Below are 17,992 nucleotides of genomic sequence, written 5' to 3' on the forward strand. Positions count from 1 at the left end.
GTTTGAGGTTGCAATCAAGATATTGACTATACTAATTCACCAATTTTTTTGGATAAGTTCTTACCAAATTAAGACCAGTTCTTTATTTCTTTCTTAAAGGAGTTTAAATCTTTTCCAAGAAGATCTATGGTCATTGGGCTTTGACCAAGACATCCTTCTCAACAATGTCCTACTTTATCTTCTTTGTGGTCTCCATAGTTAAATTAAACTTAGTCTTAGTAAATATCAATCATATTCAAACTTATTAATGATAGGACCATTGTTTTCTAAATCTTGTCAAGTTTTAATCTAGCATGAATGGTTTCTCAGTTTAATCCGGTTGCAAATCTCTACATTATCCACCAAGGAGGTCAATTTTTTAGTTTCCATATTAAGCTTACTAACTATATTCTCTTAGTAATCTATTGTTTAAGTAGATCAATAAGGTATGTGTGATATAGATAATTCAGGAAAGCAGTGATGCCCATCGATCTAATACTCTAGCTAGAGAAGTTTTCTTAGATCATGAATTCATCATAAGTGGTTTAATTAGAATAGATAAAAGGTAGAAAATGATTGATGTCGAAGATTTTATAATAAATTTTGAATTTTAAATTGGGGTATGCCCCTTTTATTTTGTAATAATAAAGAACTTAAAACTTGGGCAAGACTAAAGGTTTTCTTCTCCATTCTTTCCTACCAGTGCCCATTTGAACGAAGACACTCCTTTGTATTTATTTTCATTTAATTAATATAATCAAAGGCTTCAATCATTTACTAATTAAAAAATAAAATAAAATAACTTATCATTTGTGTATGAAATCTAGAAGGTAGTGAAAATTAGCATACCAACATACATATCCTATTGGAAATCTAATAGGGAAAGTAAGATGTTGGGGGGGGGGGGGGGGAGTTAATTAGGATCTATAAAAATTCTATCACTTCAACCATGAATCAAATTCATACTTGATTCATCGTACATCTCAATCATAACCATGACCATGCATCATCATATAACATGTAATATCATATCTAACATCTAATAACATGAATAACACATATAAGAAATAGATCAACACATGACACCATTCATGGTAACACAAAAACCCTCCAAGGTGAAGGTAAAACTATGGTGGGGATGACACCCAAAAAATCTTCACTACTATAGCAATAAAGTGTTCCTATTAGGGCTACAAAGTTTGATCACTTTTAATGACCTACCTTCTGAAGGTTCTGCGCTTCTAAGATCTTACAATGCTATTAAGTCTACATTGATTAAAGGATTTTTATATCACAATAAAGTGCTCAACACTCTATTAGGAGATTTACAATAGGCCTATTAGGACCATTATGTTAAGAGATTCACCTGATAAGATGGTTAGAATGTAATTAGTACCATGATTCTTCAGTTTGCACTTGATTGCTAATGATAGATCTTCTCTCTCCAATATTCAATCACCTTTATGCAACAAATATACTTTATCTCCTCTCTACACTGCTCAATTTCCTTAGTCATATTTCAACCTTTGATTGACCCTCAACTACACAATCCTCTCTCTTACAACTTCAATAGCACAAAATCTTGGCTTAAAACCTTCTTTTATAACAATATGATGAAGTTTATAGATCTTGATCAATGATTAGGATTCATTCTTTTTGCCTCTTGACCTTTCCATTTTTTTGATTGGTTGATCACACAACACAGTTATTAATGATCTATAATTACATGCATAATTACCTCCATGATTGACTCCTCAATCATATGAACATCCTTCCAACTCAAAAAAATGGTTTACCTATGAGTTCATACCATTCCAAACACAAATACAAAAAAATTGTGTTACTTGGATCATATAGCTTCTGGCACTTGGCTCTACTTGTTTTTTCATGTTGTTCCTTGACATGAACTTGACTCGACCATAATTGAATCTACCTTTTGAATTGCGCAATGCATGTTTTCCTCTTGAATCACTTGACAACCACTGAAATGATCGACAACACTTATGTGTGCTTGGTAACTTTAACAACCTTAGCTCACACTGAACTTCATATTCACTTCATTACTTGATAGCTTGACGTATATAGTAGATCAATTATAGTGATAATCGACCAACATTGTGTTGAAAATTGGCTATATTTAGTGATGTAACACATGATGTACATGTTGTAGAAAAACTTAGAAATAAAGATACCTAGCTTTTGGTACTCAAAAAAGTGTCTAAGTATGAAACTGGTTTACAATAGTGTATTTTTATATATGTATAACTTGTTTATATGATGTTATCTAAGAGAGAGAGGTTAGATGGAAGTAGTATACATATTGATGATGATGTGTATAACCTTAGACATTAGTACAAACTATACGAAAGAGAGATATTCATGATTTACTAGTGAACATAACAATGAACTTAAAGGTAAAAGAATTATTTTGTTTACAAAATAATTACTTAACCAATTAGGGCTGACATCCTAGATTTTTACTCTAAGTTGGAAAATTATATTGTGGCCTTAGCTGACCAAGCAACAATTTGAGAAAAGACATGGTGTTCATGCAAAGGATATCTTGTGAGATTAAGTGTGCATTTTTTATGTGTATTGTAAAGCGATAAAGTTATATGTGAACCTTTTGTGAAGCGATATATGCAAAGTTTATGAGAACCTATTTTTGTGATCTGAGATCAAGCTGAGGTCAGAGATCAATCAAGAAGAAGTTACACCATCTATACATATGTATTTGAGGAACCTAATGTTCAGTTGCTTGTTTAGGAAATGAGCTCTTCTTATAATTGAAAGTGCATGTTTGGGCAGTGAGTTCTTCTTGCATCCTTTGTACTACAATTTCAAGAATCTCCTAATAGGGATTTAAAGTCTCATAATAGGGACTCCTATGTACTGAATGTTTTTATAGACTCCTAATAGTGTCTATCTTCTAACAAGGAACACCTATATTAGTACATCATCTAGTGGGTATCATCCCCACTAGAGTTTTCCCTAGGTAACAAAATATGGTGTTATGAGTTCTCTTTATTCATGGTAATTATTATTATTCAACATTACTTGTTTACTTTCTTATGCATGTTTCAAAGTAACAAATAATATCTAGTTGGCAAAAAAAGTTTGTAGAATACTGATTCACCCCACCCCCCTTGCTTAGTATTTCCTATTTCTAACAATTGGTATTTGAGAATAGTTACTCAGAAGAGGCTTAAGAACTTGAGTAAGATCCCCATGGATATGGAACAGTTAATAAAGAACCTTGAAGAGGCACTTGCACAAATTGATCTCCTTACTAAAGAAAGAGATAAGCTAAAAGATAGGTATGAAGACTCCAAAGTATATAGTGGACAATTGAAGGACAAGATTGAACATATCAAATCCAAGCCTGAATCTACTGAATCTGAAATTGGTGATGATGAATATTCAAAACTAAAAATGGAGTACAAGATCTTGAAGCATGAATTGAAGATAACCAATCTAAAGTTGAGTTTGAGGAATGATCCTAGAAAAGTTGAATCTGAATTGAAGACTAAAAATTTAGATCTTAGAGAAAATCTAGTAAAGTTGACATCTGAGTTTGAAGCATTAAAATAAGATCATGAAGAACTTCAAAAGTACAACAATATTGTGAAAAGTGAACTAACTCAAAGTAAGGTATATCTTGAAAAGCTTTATTCGAGTACAGAAAATCTTGATGAATCAATGTCTATACAAAGACCTACCTATTATAAGACTAGTCTTGGTTATCTATTAACATGTCTAAAAAGAAACCTAAAAGTAAATCATATCTTAAAGAGAAAGATAAATTTGATGATAAGATTGAATCCAATCAATCTTTTGATAAATCCAAAGAAGTTGAACAAGAGAAGGAAACTTTGAAATTGGATGAATTTAAGCAAGTGGAATCTCTTAAGGAAACCAGGTATGAATTTTGAGGTAAGTGTTTTTCATGTAATGTAATTGGTCATATGAAAAGAGATTGTAAAAATAAGTCATTTAATCATGTTATGAATTTTTATTGTCATAATTGTCATGGTATGGGTCATAAAGAAATTTATTGTAAGAAGCCTAAATATGACAATGATAGAAGAAATGGTAGAATATTGAAAAATACTAACCCTATAGATAGAAGAAGATCTAATGAAAGAACATCAAGAGAAATAAGACCTTTCGATGAAAGAAAACATATCATTTGTTATAAGTGTAACAACTTTGGACACATAGACCAGAATTGTCAAGCACCTATTGTTTAGTAAAATCCTAGAAGCAGAACCTCAGTATGTTAGTTATGCAACAATGTTGGACACACAAAAAATTACTATAGAATGGATAGAAAGAAAAATGGAAGGAACTTTGGGAAGGGAATGACAGAAAGAATCATGAAAGAAACTTCAAAAATAGAAGCAACAATGGAAGAAACTTTGGAAATGACAAAAGGAATCATGGAAGCAACTCCAGAACTAAGAAAGACAATGAAGATCAAATGAATGTAGTCAGTGAACTTCAAGAAGAACTTAATGAGGCATTTGTTAAAGGATTAGATATCTCAGAAGAAAAGTTAGATGATGATGAGACATCAAAAGTGAAGTCAGAAATTGAGTTTGATTCAACCAAGTTAAATTAAGCTTGTTCACAACACTAGAATCTATTGAGCTATGAGTAGTGAGGTTGAGAGAAGATGTATCTTGATGAGTTTAGATGAAATCTATGTTTCTACAAAAAAATTCATGGAGTGAAGTTTTGTGGAGAATTTTCATGATGAAAGGAAGATATGGTGAACCTTAGATAGCATTTGAAGATCGAGCAGAAGATCAGATAGAAGATCTTGAGCAGATATTTGATTTCAGAGAAAAATTAGCAACTTTTTTGAGTTAGAAAAGTACAAAATAAATGCAAGTTCTAGCTGAATAAATGGAGTATGAACTTGATTATTTCCACATTGCAATTATCTCAAAATCTTAGTGCACCCAGAAGTGAATTGACAAAGTGATTTTGAGCAAAGCCCTACTTCAAGAAAAAAGTATTTTATCATTTTCCACACAAAAATTCTTTGATAAAATTCTATTTGGTGTAAACATGGATATTTCTATAGTTTAGAATGTTGATAGACCCAAATTAAAGGTTGTTCTTGTGAAAGCCCTAGAGGAAAACCCTAATTTGGCTTTATCAATTAGTTTGGACAACATAGTTTTCTTGGAAGACTTAGGAAGCTACCTATGTAGTAAGTTTGAATCTATTGGAAGTGAGTTTATGAACAAAGACATGGAAATTATTTTCAATCATGATATGATTTTTAAGCCTGGATATGAGCATCTGAAGGATTTAGACTTAGTCAGATATCACTTTTATTGCGAACTTGATACTAAAGAGCGGACTCAAATTATATTAAGTAGAATCCATAATGGAAAGATTTGGATGGGAGAAAAAGTAGTTGAAATCTCTTCCAACCTTATTAATGAGGTCATTGGTCTTAGCAAATAAGGCAGTGTACCTATTGGTGAGAAATTAGTTAAGAAAAAGGTTGAGAATTATACTAAGATAGTATATAATGGTAAGGCAATGGTGATCAACACCATCAGACAACATGATGTAAGATTTTTGAGCAGAATCATTACATACTATATTTGTGCAAGTTCTAAGAATGATGAGTTGTTAGTAGGTTTTATCCAAGCAACCTATAAGATTTGTGTTGAGAAGGAGAAAGTGAATTTAAGTGAGATTCTAAGAGTACAACTCTATGAGAATTTGGAGAAGGTTACGAGAACTAAGAATGGTGTATTCGGATTCTAATCTCTAATTAATTATATTTTCTTTCATTTACTTAAGAGATTTCCATTTTTATCAGTTATTGATATTATGAGCAATGGAAGATGCACTATGGATAAGATAACAAATGTGTACAAAAGGCATCTTGTAGAGAAAATCTTGGACAACAAAAATTTGATTATGAGGACATTTCAGAATGAGATGAAATAGAGATTCAGAATTGTCCCTACAATTTTTGACATATTTAAGAATGATATATTTTTATGGTGGATATAGACCTAGCATATATTGAAGCAGTTGAATCTTGGGAAACATTTCTTGAGAATTTAAGTTATGAGATTAGTGATGTTATACTATTGGTTACATTGATTTATTGCTGAAATTTGATATAGATCAAGCATTATATGAATTTGGAACATATGAGGAGGTAACTTACTTAGCTTACCAGACATCATTAGAGAAGGAATCTCATAAGAAGATTGCAAATATAATGAAGAAAGCACTATTTGAGGCTGGTATGTCAAAAGAAGCATCACAGGTAGTTAGAAAAACAATCTTTGGATTGAAACAAACTAGTGAACAAGGTGTAAGGTATATGACACCTCTATTAGTTGGCCAAGAATCTAATGTGTCTAATGTGGAAACTCCTACAGAATATAGCATTACATATGCTATTGTATTAGCTGAGCAAACAAGTGGATCTAAAAGGCAGTAAAAAAGAGTTAAGCAACAAGCCACTAGACTAGAGAAATGAAAGAGACATTGCTAACTATTCATGACTCCAGTGATGATGAAAAAGCAGAGGAACAAGAAGACAAAAAGCCAAAGAAGGTAATTATTTCCAAGTAGCCAATAGGTAAAATAAGGCAACCCTAAAAACCAAAGATAGAGAAGATTAACACAACCATTGTTAATGAAGGAAACTTTGTACAGATGAATAAGTTTAATGATTTGTATAATGATATTGAAAAAGATCAGATTGATATCTCTATTGTGAGATATATGATTCTTAATAACTTGAAACTTGAAGGTATTAAAGGTTTTGTCAATCAAGAAGTCTATAATAGGCTTATAAAAAAGAAGGCACTAGTTTAGGAAGAAGATATGGAACTTCGAAAATCAATGATAAGAACTATGTGCAAGACTGAAGATGAAGAAGAAATAAAGAAACTGATGGGTAAACTAGTACCCTATCTACAAAAAAAAATTAGGCCAATTCTATTTATGGGCAGTGATAAGGATGTAATAAGAAGTGAAACTATTGTAGCTATAAATGAAATGATGATTGAGGTAGATACAACTCCTACCATTGCAAAGAAAACTTTGGAAGTATCAATAAGTGGTGATACTATGCAAATTGATCAGACTAATGTTATAGATAACATTGATGATAACCCTTTTGTAAGCTATGATGAACCTGAGCCCCTTTCCAAAGATATTTATGATCAGTTGAGACCGATTGAATATGATAAAAGACAACTTTTATAAGAGAAGAAGAAGGATCAGTTGAGACTGATTGAATATGAGAAAAGACAACTTTTATAAGAGAAGAAGAAGAGAGAAGAAGCCAAGCTAAAATTGTTGAAGAGTAAAATAAGAAGAAAGAAGAAGAAAAGAGGAGAGAAGAAGAAAAAGAAAAGAAAGATAAAGAAAGAAAAGAAAGAGAGAAGGAAGACAAAGAGAGAAAATCTAAGAAGGTAGCCGAGATAAACAAGAGGAAGATGAGGTGAAAGAATCTAGCTCATCCACTCCTATATCTCTTACTGACCTTACAAGTGATGATGATGATCAATCCAACTTGATCTTATCCTTGACAAAATTTATTGAGAAGAACGAAAAAGTAAAAATTCTATAGAGAGCATTAATGGAGGTGATTGACATATTGCACAACACTCTCATAGCTAAGCATACAAAAGAAAACCCTGAATAGAGAACTCAATTAGTTGTAAAATTATTTGATGACAAGTTTACAAATTTTTTGAATGTTGCTGAGTCTAAAGCTCAAATTTCACACAATGCTAATCTTTTTAGCACCATTTTTCAAAACATTCAGAATGATTTGTTGAGTCTTGATACTTGTATCAAGGAACTCCAGAAATGTCAACAAGTTGGCAGGGTACTATACATCAAGTTTACTTTATCTCATATGTTGACCAAAGATTTGGATAACAAGATTCAAGGGAAGCTAAGTGAGCTGGAAGCTCTAACTAGTCAGATACAACAATCTTCTTGTAGAATTGATGAGTTTGAAGGACAAGTTGCCAGTGTTCACATAGACATCAAGAAATTGGAATTTGAAAAAGAGCATGTTTTGAGGAGATTATTAGAATTCAGAGTGTTTATTACTCTAAAGATATTAGCTATTGAGAGACAATTGGAAGAATGTGTCAAAGCAAAGGACACTTATGCCAATTTTACCTACTCTAACCTTACTATAGTTGAGATTGTATCATATGCCTTATGTGCAATGCTCACTATTACTAAAGCAACTAAGGATTCATGGGAGAAAGGTACGAATAGTTTGAAGATAAATTTTGATGATTGCATAAAGATAATAGTAGTTTGAGGCAAAAAAACAAATTTTTTTATAGTTTTTGAAAGTTTTTAATAGTTTTTTGGACTTTTTGACCTTCGTCATTGATGTCAAAAGTGGAGAAGTATAGAAGAAATTTTTTTAGAAAAGAAGAAGTGTAAAAGAGAATTGTGTAGCAAAGAAGAAGTGTAAAATAAATTGTGTAGTAAGATATGAAATATATGTAATGCAATAGATGTTATGTATTGTAAGTTTTGGTAAAGTTAATCACTTAGCCAATTTTCCTTACTTTGCTGCCATCAATGACATATGTGGAGATTGTTGACAATTAGCTATATGTAGTAATGTAATTATTGTCATTAATGGAAACACATGATGTACATGTTGTAGAAAACCTCAGAAATAAAGATACTTAGCTTTTGGTACTTAGAAAATTGTCTAAGTGTGAAACTAGTTTACATCCGTGTATTGTTTTGATGTATAACTTGTTTATATGATGTTATCCGAGAGAGAGAGGTCAGATGGAAGCAATATACATATTGATGATTACGTGTATAACCTTAGACATAAGTACAAACTATACAGAAAAGAGATATTCATGATTTACTAGTGAAAAGAACAACATAATTAAAGGTAAAGGAATAATTTTGTTTACAAAATAATTACTTGAATAATTAGGGCTGACATCCTAGATGTTTACTCTAAGTTGCAAAAAGTATATTGTGGTCACAGCCAACTAAGCAACAATTTGAGAAAAGACATGGTATTTATGCAAAGGATGTCTTGCCAGATTAAGTATGTATTTTTGATGTGCAAGTGATGTGTATTGTAATGCAATAAAGTTATATGCAAACCTTTTGTGAAGCGATATATGCAAAGTTTATGAGAACCTATTTTTGTGATCTAAGATTGAGCTGAGGTCAAATCAATTGAGAAGAAGTTACATCATTTATACATCTATATTTGAGGAACCTAATGTTCAGTTACTTATTTAGATGGTAAGCTCTTCTTGTAATTGAAAGTGCATGTTTGGGTAGTGAGTTCTTCTTGCATCCTTTGTACTACAACTCCTAATAGGGTTGGAATCTCCTGATAGGGATTCAAAGTCTCCTAACAGGGACTCCTATGTGTTGTGGTTTCACAATGCATGCCCCATTTCAAGTCACAAAATTGGGGCCCCCTACTTTTAAAATTCACTATAAGGCATCTAGTCTAAAACCTTGGTCATTTTGGACTCTCCCTTGGGTCTAGGTCAAAATCTAGTCTCTAATTGGGAAGGGTTGGGTAGTCAAACAGATAAAAAGGCATCCTTAACTTGTCAGGGTCATAACTTTTGACCTAGAGCTCAAAATTCAAAACTGTTTACACTATTGGAAAGAAGAACTAAAAATATAATTTTAGTCTCTCAAATAGTGAGCCTTTAGGTTCCAAATTTTAGATATTGATGAAAGTTTCAACTTGAAATTTTGAGTAGAAGACCTTTGGAAAAGCCAGTTAAAAATGCCTAGAAAAACTTGTTAAAAAAAGATATGGAAAAGTTTCAAACATTTGATCGTTTTGGATATTTTGGATCACCTGGCCTCTAACCGAGAAGGATCAGGTAGCTAGAGAGAAGAAAAAATCAAGGAATAGACTTCATAGTGCATGAAGATGTCCATAACACGAAGGTGTGGTGCATAATGTGTAAGTGCACAGATCATGATAGTATCTTCATTATCAATAGCAATAAAGATCTCATCTAAGCTGGTAACCTTCACATTCAAAGGAGTCACAGGTACGTTTTGATTCATGAATTCACACTGAAGATCAAATATGCAAAGGTTGGACACATGAACTAGAATAGGTTCCTCATCTTATGAAACTATTAATGATAAGATTCAACACATGTACTTTGGAAGTTCAGATAGAAGAAGCAGAAGGAGTTACAATTTTGGGCTATAAGAGGGTATAAATCATCAAAAAGAGAAAAATAAGTGCATAAGAGTTCTTCCAGACCTCATTTGAGAAAAACCTAGAAATAGTTTTCAAAATAGAAAACTTTGATTTTTTGATGAATTGAGCACCTAGCACAATTCCATGAATGTGTGCAGGTGCACAATTTGAAGGTTTGGTGAATGAATTATCTCTTAAGGTGTGTAGGTGCACATATCCAAAACATCTAGAGGCCCCTTGAGGTCCTCAACATTACTATGGCTTCCTTTTCTTCTGTAGCAGCTAAGATCACACTCAAACCCATGAATTTCAAGTTCCGGGAAATGCCCAAGAAGTCACACTTCATGATTTCCATAAAGAAGTGAGGGTAAAGTATGAAGATTTAGACCTATTATCTCCTCAATAAATCACATTTTCTATCTAAAATTTCAAAGGGAAACATCCAGACATCATTTTGGTTGAAGGTCAACAAGACCTAGATAATGGAAATTGGAAAATTTTGAAGTTGAAAAAAAATTCTAACTTTGGAAAATTCTAAAGTTGAAAAAAATCTAACTTTGGAAAATTTTGAAGTTGAAAAAAATTCTAATCGTGGAAAATTCTGAAGTTGAAAAAAATCTAACTTTGGAAAATTCTAAAGTTGAAAAAAAATCTAACTCTGGAAAATTCTGAAGTTGAAAAAAATGCTAACTTTGGAAAATTCTGAAGTTGAAAAAAATTCTAAGTTTGGAAAACTGCGATGTTAAAAAAAAATCTAACTTTGGAAAATTTTGAAGTTGAAAAAAAATCTAACTCTAGAAAATTGTGAAGTTGAAAAAATTCTAACTATGGAAAATTGTGAAGTTCAAAAAAAATCTTTGGAAAATTGTGAAGTTGAAAAAAAATCTAACTTTGGAAAATTGTGAAGTTGAAAAAAAATCTAACTTTGGAAAATTGTGAAGTTGAAAAAAAATTCAACTCTAGAAAATTGTGAAGTTGAAAAAAAATTTTAACTCTGGAAAATTGACACTTAGAAGAATTTTTGGGTTTTTGGGTCATGTCATTAAGGTGCACAAGGTACATATGTGCACAATGTGTGCCAGGTGCATTGCTCCAAAGGTGTGTTACTCCAAAGGTGCACCGAAATTTTTGAAGAAGTCAGAGGTGCACCGATAGTTAACTACCAAGTCCAAATTTAGAGCTTTCCATGCATCAAAAATACATTTTGATGGCAGTTCAACTCCTACAGACATCCAGAGAATGTGAGCTTCTATTTTTGGCATCTCTAGAGACTTCTACATCATCTGTTGGCTTCCTTCTTATTTTCTCATGCTTTTTTTGTTTTAAGACATCTAAAGACTCATGTACTCATTAAATGATATAAACAAGGGTGGAGTCCTACTTAGCACCTCCTAGAGAGTTAGTTTGTATATATTTAGATTTTTTTTATTAGTTTTAAGCATATATTTGTGTGAAGGAATATCTCACTCTCAACAAAAATTGAGGAGAAGATTGCCTATAAATTGAGGAATTAAATATGTATTCGAGGATGTTATTTTGATGCAATAATATATGCTCTTGGTGCTCTCATTCTGAGTATAGTCATTCTTTCTGGAGTGTGTTATTTTTGTGGATTCTTATTCATGATAATAATGGAGCCAATAGTTTTCTCGTGTTGATCTGATTGTGCAATATTTTAGTTTTGGTGTTTGTTGCATGTTGAAAAATTTCATTGATGTACTGAGTTGGAGAGGAGATCACCCTATTGTTCTTGCATAGCTTTTTGTCTCACATGAGTGCACTTTCTAGTGGCCTTGTGATCTGATGAAAAGTGAAACATCTTACGTTTACTAAATTCTTATCAACAATTGTGTCAGTGGAATTAAGGAAGTGAGACTCCTATTTTCATTGGTTACCTACTGATCTTTTCAAAGGATTAACTTGTACGCATGTTGTTTTAGTGGCTTATGTCCATTAGGGATTTAGTTTTCAATTCATTTTCTTAAACTTTTTGTTACTCTATCTTCATTATTTGCTTTTACAAACACTTGGTTAGTTTAGGAATTCATATAGTCGCATAGTTAAAACTACATTCATTATAAATAGAAAAAAACAAAAATATATTTATTTTTGTGTGGTTACCTTTTTTGAGATAACAAGTAGATTCAACATCTTATTTGAAATTGGTTAGAACCAAAAAAGGCCTCCTTGTGAACACTCACATTTATCTTCTACTGAGCGAACTCTAGTAGGTCGCAAGATCGCCTGGAACCTTGGAGTTAATCCTAGATTAGCTTTTCAAGAGAGGAGTTCGAAAGGATTCTTGTTGTTAGGTATCATGAAAAATGACAACTCAACAATACTAAATATTTTTATAGACTCCTAATAAGGTCCATTCTCTAACAAGGAACATCTATATTAGTATATCATCTAGTGGGTATCATTCCTACTAGGATTTTCCCTTGGCCAGGGTTTCCCTAGTTAACAAAATATGGTGTTATGAGTTCTCTTTATGCATGGTTATTATTACTGTTCAACATTACTTGTTTAATTCTTGTGCATGGTTCAAAGTAACAAATAATATCAAGTTGGCCAAAAAAGTTTGTAGAATACTTATTCACCTCCCCCTCTCAATACTTCCTATTTCTAACACATTGCCTAGTAAATAACTAAGTGTTTTGAACTAACAGATAATTGCATGTACGGCAACAATCTCCCCCCTTTGGTAGTAGTGGCAAAAATACTTATCATTATCAATAGTGCATACATAAAAAAACTTCAAAACTAGAACCCCCCTTTTTGTATACTCCATACCTTAGCTTGGTAAAAATATACGTTACTGTGTTCCTCAGATCATACAATTTTTTTCTAGTGAACTTTGATCTCTATACAATATCTCCCCTTATTTTTGTCACAGTTGCCTCATGGTCATATTAAGCTGAGGATCTAGAACTATACCATATTTAGCCAAAAATGGGTGGCATCATTTTATCGCAATAGACATTGTCTCATCTCAATTTGTCTTGAGTATCTCAAGAACATGACATTCAGTCTCTAATCTTGCAACTAAATCCACCATATTATCTACAATGGATAAATTTTGATTACTCTTAATCAAATCCTTGACAATTTGCAAATGTCTTTACATTACCTCCAAATGAGGTGTCAACAAAGATTTTATCTTTGTGATCTCCACTATTACTTTACACTCTTCCTAAATCAACTTAGATTGCCTACCTTGCAAAAATCTTAACTTGGAATAATGAACTGAACTTGAAATTGCATTCAAGGTTAGTGTATTTCCACTCTATTGTAAATCACCATCAATCTTGTCCATTTTGTCTCTTATATCTTTTTTAAATGATAGGACATGATATAGCTTCATAAATAATGTATTTACATTTTGAACTATCTTTTCAAAATCATTAACAAGGGTAGAAAGTTCAACATGTTTGAGTGCAATTTTTGTTGCAACTTTCTCCATCACCTTATTCACAAATTTCCTCTTTGAACTTTGCATAATATTTTCCCTTATGTCTATATTAGGGTCATTCAACTTCTCCACAATTTGAACTAATTGTTCAATGATTGGGGCATGCTCATTTAAGTTCTCAACATCAAAGATTTCAAGAAACATATCCTTGATCTCATGTAGTACCTATTTCTAGTGATGTTCTCTTCTAATTTCCTCTTTTTTAGCCATCCTTTCTAAAAATTCACTTAATGTATTCATCTGATCATAGGTCAAATTGTTTGTGTCTCGATTGGGGATCACCATCACTTCATCTAAGGTAAAAAGCTTACCTTGAATTCCCATTGGTGACTTTATCTTCTTTTTCTTTATTCTCTTCTGCTTTGAGTTTGGGGTGCTAGAGCTTGACATTTTGATGTTTAGACCTTCAATTTGTACATATATATGCTTGGTCTATGTGTCTCCTTAGTTTGAGTTGTTAGAGTAATAAGATATTACCTTATTTATTAAATCATTTTGATTTAATTTTTTACTTCACTTATTATCTCTAGTTTACATAAGCTAAACTTTAGGCATATAATAATTAATTATTTTATTAATTAAGTGCGCTCAGGCTGGAGTAGTACTGGGATGGGTGACCTCCCGGGAAGTCCCGGTGCTTCACCCCTGTGAGCATCACTTAGATCCAATGAGTGCTAAGTGTTCCATTTATTCTTATGAGAGATGGATTCATGTTGAATCACTACTCATGAAACATGAGTCATCGAGTTTGACTCAAAATCACACAGTTAAATCCTGATATTCACATCACAATTTGACTAGCTGTGGAAATCATCTCCTACTTATCAATTGATGAGCTTAAGGGGCTTTCTAATGAATGGTTCATAAGGCACAACACTTGGTGAAGGTTTTGCAAATGGGGTTGCAAGCTTTGGGTTTAACTTTGGAGGAAACTCCGTAGTTAAGCGCGCTCAGGCTGGAGTAATACTGGGATGGGTGACCTCCCGGGAAGTCCCGGTGCTTCACCCCTGTGAGCATCACCTAGATCCAATGAGTGCTAAGTGTTCCATTTATTCTCATGAGAGATGGATTCATGTTGAATCACTACTCATGAAACATGAGTCATCGAGTTTGACTCAAAATCACATAGTTAAATCCTAATATTCACATCACAATTATTATCATGCAACCTAGTTTTTACCCTATTAGGGTTTTGATCTCCTTTTATAAGGATTGATCTCTTTGTAATTTATTCATTCACTTTTGATAATAGTAATTTCTGTTTTTGCTCATTAAGAATGTCTCATATGTGGATCTAGGAATTCTAGCCTTGTTAGCTTTTTCTTCTCTCTTTCTGTGATAGGTGTTTGCATGCAAGTGATTCTTAGGAGTTGTGGGGTTAATCTTTCTTCAACTTCAACATGGTATTAGAGCTCCAGATCTTCATGCACTTGTTCTATTTATGAGAAGTTTGGCTTGGCTTTGAGATTTGTGTTTTTCTTTCAAAGGGTTTCCATTTTTCAAAGTATTTTTATATTAGATCTAGAAGGGTCAATTTTTTGGGTGCATTTTGAGCCTAAATGGACCTCACCGTTAGATTTGTAGCACCCAAAAACACCTATTTCCATTTAAAATTTGTCCAATTTGGGCACAGTTGTAATTTGAGGCAAAACAATTTGCCCCCAAACTTGGGCATGCTTCCCAAGGGGAGATGATTTACTTTTTCCAATTAAAAAAGTTTTTAAAAAAGTGATTTATTTTTAAAAAATCCTATGGTCATTGTTTTTAGGAAGTTTGGAAAACAAATAAATCAAATAAATCTCCTTTAAAAAAAATAAAAAATGCATGCACTTTTGGCATTTAAAGTGATAACATCAGTAGGGTAATGCCTGCATAGTCCTGACATAAGAAAAGTATTGATGAAGGAAGGTACATCTGACAATAGCGCAGGTCGTGATGTGAGCCAAAATTTGATGACCTTCAAACCATCACCATTTAAAAGTTTTTTTTGTCATAAAAAGCACTTGGCGATATTTTGGTCATATCTTTGTAATATGGATATATTTTTTGACAAATCTTATATCGTCAAAAATCTCTTTCCGAGCCTGTCATGATGGTCTAGGTTATTTTGACTTTTGGTGCTATTTGTTTCTTGTTTGTTCAGTCAAAGCTAAAAGTTCTATTTTGCACTCTGAGAGATATCTTGAGCATCTGATCTCTAATTTGGAAATTCTTAATATTATTGGAGAGGTCTTTCCAATCTCTTTCTAGTGATTCTAGTTGTTTTTACAAATTCTTCTCTAGGCACATTTTATTCAATCTTTTACATTTTTGCATTCTAGTGGATATCGTGGTTGTTTCAGGTCTAGGGATCGATTCTGTTGCTTCAGATAATTATTCATGGGTTATACTATCTATTGTATCAGCCTTATGACTATTTTAATCTTTTTTGACATCCTTTTGTAGTGTTTTTTCAAATGCACTAAGATAAAGTGCCACTCTATTGCATTTTGAGATCTTGCACATCTTTGTGTTTTTTTGTACTCGCAATACATTATAAAGTGCCTTGGGGGGTTTCATGTTGGTGATATTCACCATCTTCCTTTTTCAAGTGAGTGTTCCTTCCATGACATTAGCCTCATGATATGTCAATGATATGTGTCATTATAGGTGTTTGTACTTCTTTTGCACTCTCGATGTTCTTGGTTCTTCTTTCTATAGGAGATGTTGCATTTAGTTTCAATGTTCATGTCTTACCCCTCAACATTATAGTGGGGTTATGTTGGGTCTATTGATTTCTTGGATCAATGCAGTGAGCTATGTATTTAGTATTCAATCCTATGTACTAGGCAATTGCAATGGTTGGATACCTATGCATATCAGTGAGATGGATCAGTTACCATATATACATTCTTTCATTCCTATTTTTGGAGGCCATGAAGATACCTTCCATCTTTGATTGATTAGCTCTTCAGACTTAGTCTTCTCTACTTGGTCATGTTCTATATAGTGGAGGTTCTTCAGATCAACATTTTGATGGTATTTGTAGTTTCATGCTTTAGTGGTGTTCTTCATGATCATCTTTTGTTCTTATCTTTTGGAACATTCTTTCCATCTCTTTTTGGAGTAGAGTTTTTCCCATGTGGTTTTCTCTATATCTCCTCTTTACAAAGATTTGGTTATGCTTGGGTACCTCATCAGGCCTTGTTGTCGGGACCCAAATTTTCTTTTAGCAGTAGTTTCTAGGTTTTTAGCTACTGCATAAGTTTATCTTAAGGGAAGTGTTAGAGTAATAAGATATTACCTTATTGTAAGAATTTGTCTTAGGCAAAAATTTACCCAAGACCAAGGAACTTAGACACAAGAACAAAATAGACCAAAATAGAGAGAGTATGATCAGAATGATGATATTCACTCAATATGCTAGCTTTAGAGTACACTAGGAGTGCCTGAATATAAAGGCCTCAGGAGAGCTTCTACAATGCATAGAAGTCAGCACTATGATAAGTCATACAACCAGGCACATGTCTGCCAAATATAGATTATCCTCCATTAAGCACCAAATTAAGTGCGATGATGTGGGGATAAGCCTACAATGGTGTAGTACGCAAATCATTGGTGTAGACAACATGTGCTAAATAAGGAGTGCAGATAACTGTGTTGTCATTATGACAACTCAGTGAATGATGCAAACTCCTGTGTTGTAGACACCATGTGCATAATTAGAGTTGCATACATCTATGAGAGTACACAAACTCCTAAGTGTCTCACCTAAATAAATAATAAAATAATGCAAAATAATTAAGTAATGCATTAACCTAAGTAAACTTAAATAAGTGTAATAAGTAAATACTTATTTACACCAACACTTATTAATTAAATCATTTTGATTTAATTATTAATTCACTTATTATCTTTAGTTTACTTAAGCTAAAATTTAGGCATATAATAATTGATTCTTTTATTAATTATTATCATGCAACCTAGGTTTTACCATATTAGAGTTTTTATCTCCTTTTATAAGGATTGATCTCTTTGTAATTTATTTATTCACTTTTGATAATAGTAATTTCTCTTTTTGCTCATCAAGAATGTCTCATCTGTGGATTTGGAAATTCTAGCCTCCATAGCTTTTTCTTCTCCTTCTCTGATAGGTGTTTGCATGTAGGTGATTCTTGGGATCTATGGGATTGATCTTCCATCAAATTCAACATGAATATGGTCCACATTTTTTGGTTTCTCTTCAGTAGTAGTCACCTATTGTTCAGGTGCATTCTTCATTTCCTTTTCAACATTAGTAGTGAGTTCACTTGTGAAACTCAGTTGTACAACCT

The sequence above is a fragment of the Cupressus sempervirens genome, chromosome 11, assembly GCF_028749045.1.
Source record: "Cupressus sempervirens isolate cs-2001-9-10 chromosome 11, ASM2874904v1, whole genome shotgun sequence".
Lineage (NCBI taxonomy): Eukaryota > Viridiplantae > Streptophyta > Pinopsida > Cupressales > Cupressaceae > Cupressus > Cupressus sempervirens.